We start from the raw sequence: 6,731 nt of genomic DNA on the forward strand, positions 1-6,731 counted from the left end.
ATTTAATTGGTAAACTATCAGTATTCATATGTTCACTTTTAGAATAGTTGCAGTACAAGCTAAAAATGTTGATGTAAACTAGTTGTGTACTCGAAGTTTACTACTGTTATACTTAAAGTATACTTTTATAGACTATAAAGTGGGCCAATTTAGTCCCAAAGAGTATTGAAATAGTACACTTACAAGTATACTACTAGTACACTGATATTTGTATACTTGCCACATAAAGTATACTTAAAAATATACTTGAACTTTACTTAAGTATACTTACTAAAATAAACTTGAAGTATACTACTTTTTGGTAAGGGTTGACATTAATGACATTTGATTGGACTGGACTTGAAGTATCATTAGTTTTCCAAGGAGGTAAATTCTTTTAAACGGGTGCCGCGTTCTATTTCTGACGCACTCCACGCGCTACAAATAGACAGATACGGAAAGTTCGCTTTGATGCATCCAGTGTAGTTAGAACATTGCAGACCATTTTCTTTTGCAAGTTTCAGCTCATACAGGTTCGCTTTGACCAAACATCCCCAAAAACACCTCAGCGAAAGTGTGGACTCGGAGGAAGACCACGGGGTTTAGGGTGCGATTTGGGACAGGGCCGATATCTGCTGTTTATCAGACTGTGCATTTTATTATTTGCTGGAGAAATCTAAATTTGAATATTTATTCATGTGATATAGCTTGAGCGGTGTCTGATTCATGAACGACTCTTATGACTTATGCCTGATATTGAATCCTAATCTATCGATACTGAAATGTATATTGACTGCTTGTTTACGTTGTTAAGATTGTGAGTTGTGCTAAGCAATCTAATACATAAATGAATTGCTTTAAAAGTGATTCATTCAATAGTATTTTAGTGAATAAAAAACAATCAGTCGTGGCAGTTACTGAAATAATCTGACTTTCATATTAAATCCTAATCTATGGTTACATATTGATAAATTGTTTGTGTACGCAACCATGTGTAATGATTATGAGTTGTGTTGAGAGATACAATGAATAAGTTAAATTGCTATAAAAGTGCTGGAAATATGAAGCAAATTTCTTAAAGAATATAAAGAAATAAGCTAATAAAGCACTCATTTAATGTTTGTCATCATTATTTAGAGCCTAGAAATAATTCAGTGTGTGATTTCAGTTTCTGTACAGTCTAATCTCTAATTGTCTATTCAAATTTCATATTAAGAAATTCTTTTAACCCAAAAACTGCTAATCCGCCCGGAGCTGCTTCCGTTTACAACAGTGAGCGCAAGCTACATTAAAGTGATTATGTTTTGAATATGGATATTTTTCTTACAAAAATGCATAGATTCGCCACAGGAGGCCTTTGTTAACCCCCCAGAGCCGTTTTTTTATGGATGGGCGCTTTTTATTTAACTTCTTTTGGACTGATACATGCAACACCCGCTGAGTGGCATTAAACAGCCTGAAAGATCAAAGAAAATTTTTTATATAACTCCGACTGCATTTGTCTGAAAGAAGAAAGTCATACACACCTAGGATGCCAATTATTTATGAAACTTACCCACATTCAAGTGTTTAAAAAAAGAATGCATGAAGCTAGAATGAAATGTTTTTGTTTACAAGCAGATACCCTGTTCTTTCTTTTGGTGTTTTGTATGTTCAGATATTTATATAACAAAATATATACAAAATAATACCTAAATAGGGACATAGTAGTATACTTAAATTATGACGTAAAGTTCACTTAAAGAAAACTTACGAGTATACTTGCAGTATAAAACTACGAAACTAGTAGTTTACTAAGACTATACTTGAAAGTGTACTAAAAATGCTACAAGTATTTAATTGGTAAACTATCAGTATTCATATGTTCACTTTTAGAATAGTTGCAGTACAAGCTAAAAATGTTGATGTAAACTAGTTGTGTACTCGAAGTTTACTACTGTTATACTTAAAGTATACTTTTATAGACTATAAAGTGGGCCAATTTAGTCCCAAAGAGTATTGAAATAGTACACTTACAAGTATACTACTAGTACACTGATATTTGTATACTTGCCACATAAAGTATACTTAAAAATATACTTGAACTTTACTTAAGTATACTTACTAAAATAAACTTGAAGTATACTACTTTTTGGTAAGGGTTGACATTGATGACATTTGATTGGACTGGACTTGAAGTATCATTAGTTTTCCAAGGAGGTAAATTCTTTTAAACGGGTGCCGCGTTCTATTTCTGACGCACTCCACGCGCTACAAATAGACAGATACGGAAAGTTCGCTTTGATGCATCCAGTGTAGTTAGAACATTGCAGACCATTTTCTTTTGCAAGTTTCAGCTCATACAGGTTCGCTTTGACCAAACATCCCCAAAAACACCTCAGCGAAAGTGTGGACTCGGAGGAAGACCACGGGGTTTAGGGTGCGATTTGGGACAGGGCCGATATCTGCTGTTTATCAGACTGTGCATTTTATTATTTGCTGGAGAAATCTAAATTTGAATATTTATTCATGTGATATAGCTTGAGCGGTGTCTGATTCATGAACGACTCTTATGACTTATGCCTGATATTGAATCCTAATCTATCGATACTGAAATGTATATTGACTGCTTGTTTACGTTGTTAAGATTGTGAGTTGTGCTAAGCAATCTAATACATAAATGAATTGCTTTAAAAGTGATTCATTCAATAGTATTTTAGTGAATAAAAAACAATCAGTCGTGGCAGTTACTGAAATAATCTGACTTTCATATTAAATCCTAATCTATGGTTACATATTGATAAATTGTTTGTGTACGCAACCATGTGTAATGATTATGAGTTGTGTTGAGAGATACAATGAATAAGTTAAATTGCTATAAAAGTGCTGGAAATATGAAGCAAATTTCTTAAAGAATATAAAGAAATAAGCTAATAAAGCACTCATTTAATGTTTGTCATCATTATTTAGAGCCTAGAAATAATTCAGTGTGTGATTTCAGTTTCTGTACAGTCTAATTTCTAATTGTCTATTCAAATTTCATATTAAGAAATTATTTTAACCCAAAAACTGCTAATCCGCCCGGAGCTGCTTCTGTTTACAACAGTGAGCGCAAGCTACATTAAAGTGATTATGTTTTGAATATGGATATTTTTCTTACAAAAACGCATAGATTCGCCACAGGAGGCCTTTGTTAACCCCCCAGAGCCGGTTTTTTATGGATGGGCGCTTTTTATTTAACTTCTTTTGGACTGATACATGCAACACCCGCTGAGTGGCATTAAACAGCCTGAAAGATCAAAGAAAATTTTTTATATAACTCCGACTGCATTTGTCTGAAAGAAGAAAGTCATACACACCTAGGATGCCACGGGGTGAGTAAAACACAGCCTAATTTTCATTTTTGGGTGAACTAACCCTTAAAAATAAATCATCAGCGTGTGATTTCAGTTTCTGTACAGTCTAATCTCTAATTGGGCATACCATTCAAATTTCATATTAAGAAATTCTTTTAACCCAAAAAGCAAATTATGCTCCCTTCGAACTGGTTTTCTTTAAAATACAGATCTTGTGTACTCCCAGGCTATCTACTCAGAAGCACATTTGAAACTGGAATATAATTTCATTTCATTCACATGTGTTTCATTAACACATAATCCTTTCGATAAATGATCAAATTAATTATTCTAGCTGCTGTGAGAAAAGGCTATAAACGATCCTCCACCTGCAGGATCCTCACATGCGATAGCCTAGTTTAGCCAGGACAACTTCTTTATGTTTACAGACGTGACGTAATGACGCAGTGCCATGCTCGAATTTCCCGCGAAAACCTACCCGTACCACTCAAATTAGAAAACATTATTATAAGCTAACTGTTGTGAAACAGGCTAAAGTAAGGTTATAATTTTGAACACTGGCTGGTCATGTATTTGCTCCAATATTGATTTCGGATCATTTTTAACCAAAAAAAGTTATGGACTGCAGCTTTAACAAACAGGAGAAACTATTTCAGAAGAAACAACACGACCTACGATTGAAAATGATTGATGTAGAACCCTGCAGAATAAAAAATGAAGACACTGAAGAACAAAGTGGTAGGTGTTCATTTTTTATTTCTTATTAATAACTGCTAAGATCTCACCTTTATATAAATAAGAGCAAAACCATAGGAGCTGTAAAATCAATTTGTTTTATTATCTTAAAGTGTCTAATGCAGTTTATTTATTTTAGACCTGATGTAGCAAAGTGAGGTTGAGGAGGAACTAAGCGGCAACTTTCAGGTCTCTCTCTGAAACCAACACGGAAGTGACTTAAACTGTAATTCGTCAACTGGCCGCTAGAGGCTGGCTGCAAAATTGACTAATCCCATAGACTCCCCATGTTAAAATGCCCAATTTTACAGCAAAAAAAAACATGTTTACAGCCTGGTTCAAAAAATGATTTTGGTCTATATAGCTAATCTTGTCCTTCATGACAACTGTGAGGGGGTGACATTTTTTTTTTATAACTCATCCGTTTAAATTATATCAAGCCTTAAAATTCTGGATAATTAAGGGCGTGGGCACTTGAGTGACAGGTGGATTGCTGCTGCTGTTATCACCGTCAAGCTAGGTGGGCGTGGTTTCAGCAACCAGCTCCCGCCTCTTTTGCCCATTTTCGATTATCCGGGAGTGACGCGCTGCCAAGATGGCGATGGCCGACTCCGCCCACTTTGAGCTTCAAAAATGCTCTTTAGAAAACCTACGGGTGACGTCACGGACACTACGTCCATGTTTTTTTTTTTTTTTTCAGTCTATGGGAGAAATATCATAATCACAACAAAGCACTCAAAAAAGGGGAGCGAAACATCCCTTCACCTGGTCTCTGTGTGGAAAGGGCTCTAGACAAAAATCAGACTTGAAGAAACAGGAGAATCCACACCAGAGAAAAACCCTTCACATGCCATCAGTGTGGAAAGAGCTTTATCAGAGCAAATATTCTCAAAAATCATCTGCTGTCTCACTCAGAAGAAAGACCATTTGGCTGTGATCAGTGCGAAAAGACCTTTCGCTTGGAGTAACTTAAAAAGATACATGAGAGTTCATACTAGTGTGAAACCTCACGTTTGTTCTTTTTGTGGAAAGAGTTTTTCACTAATGCAAACTTTACAGGTGCATCTCAGTATTCATACTGGTGTAAGACCTTATGTGTGCTTTGACTGTGGGAAGACCTTTATTAAATCCAGTGACTTAAAAACACACCAGAGGATTCACACTGGAGAGAAACCTTACAAGTGCTCACACTGTGGAAAAAATTTCGCTCATCTGTCATCTTTGAAAACGCATGAGAGAATTCATACTGGAGAGAAGCCGTATCGGTGTTCTTTATGCAGGAGGGGTTGCTAGGTAATGCTACCTATTGCAATACAATATAGTCACACAATAGCAATGCTCTCCCACATATTTAACTATTCTAACTGCACTTATTTCCATCGTTGGTATAAGTGGCAGTGGGTGGTAATAGACAAGAAATGTACAGTTTCATACCATCGTGTTGATAACGTTTCTTTAGTCATTTGGCAATCCTACAGCCTGAACCACTGACTGAATCAGTCATTTCTTTTTGAACCTTGCCTTATACACAGAGGCATTGTCATGTTAGAATAGAAAAGGGTCCTGTCCAAACTGTTGCTATAAAATTAGAAGCGTACAATTCCCTAGAATATCTGCTTAAACATTAAGATTTGTACTCATGGAAATTACTAAAGTAGTCAAACCTGTTCATTAGAAGGGGGTGTCCCAATACTTTTGGCAATATAGTGTGTATTTATATACACTGCTCCAAAAAAAATTTAAGGAACCCTTTTTAATCTGAGTATAATATCAAGTCAATTAAACTCCTGGGATATTGATCTAGTCAGTTAACTAGCAGAGGGGGTTGTTAATCAGTTTCAGCTGCTTTGGTGTTAATGAAATTAACAACAGGTGCACTACATCTTCTCCAAGCAATCTCTCCTACACTCTTACCAGCACTCACACATATCATCAACACATCTCTCCTCACAGGCACTTTCCTCACTTTATTCAAGCAGGCTCGGGTAACCCCACTGCTCAAAAAACCTACATTAAACACTTCACTTACAGATAGCTACAGACTTGTCTCTCTCCTTCCATTCATAGTGAAAACCCTCAAACTTTGAGCTTGAGTTGTTTTCAACCAGGTATCACTGTTTCTTTAACAGAACAATAAACTGGACGCTAACCAGTCAGGTTTCAGGAGTGACCATTCAACTGAGACTGCGTTACTCTCCGTAACGGAAGCCTTGCGGATGGCAAAAGCTGATTCCAAATCATTGGCTCTTATTCTGCTGGATCTATCTGCTGCTTTTGACACTGTCAATCATCAGATCTTCCTGTCTGCCCTCTCTTCAATGGGCATCACAGGGATCCCACTTCGCTGGTTTGAATCCTATCTCACTGGTAGGTCTTTCAGGGTGGCCTGGGAGGGGCGGTATCCAAAGCGCATCAACTGGTCACTGGGGTTCCTCAGGGATCACTTCTTGGACCCCTCCTCTTCTCCATATACACTACATCACTGGGTCCATTTCATACAGGCACATGGCTTCTCCTACCATTGCTATGCTGATGACACACAGCTCTCTCTCTCATTTCAACCAGATGATCCAACGGTAGCTGCACGGATCTCAGGCTGCCTGGTGGACATCTCGGCATGGATGAAAGAATATCACCTGCAGCTCAACCTGGCAAAGACTGAGCTTCTTGTCTTCCCTGCCA

The 6,731-nt window shown here is 36.9% G+C and overlaps 1 protein-coding gene across 3 annotated transcripts in view; it reads left to right on the forward strand.

Annotated features, from left to right (window-relative positions):
* Positions 1 to 6,731, forward strand: part of LOC107585667 (gastrula zinc finger protein XlCGF8.2DB-like) — a 51,005-nt gene that overhangs the window by 9,285 nt on the left and 34,989 nt on the right. For 2 of the 3 annotated variants that reach the window (XR_001609270.1, XM_016272785.1), the window contains exon 1: positions 612 to 628. The exons of the other annotated variant lie outside the window; for it this stretch is intronic. The gene's annotated coding sequence lies outside the window, so the exon portion shown is untranslated. Of the gene's footprint in view, positions 1 to 611; positions 629 to 6,731 lie in introns of those variants that run through there. 3 annotated transcript variants of the gene reach the window in all.

This window comes from Sinocyclocheilus grahami, unplaced genomic scaffold (genome assembly GCF_001515645.1).
Source record: "Sinocyclocheilus grahami isolate Dianchi unplaced genomic scaffold, SAMN03320097.WGS_v1.1 scaffold73.1, whole genome shotgun sequence".
In the NCBI taxonomy this organism is placed as follows: domain Eukaryota; kingdom Metazoa; phylum Chordata; class Actinopteri; order Cypriniformes; family Cyprinidae; genus Sinocyclocheilus; species Sinocyclocheilus grahami.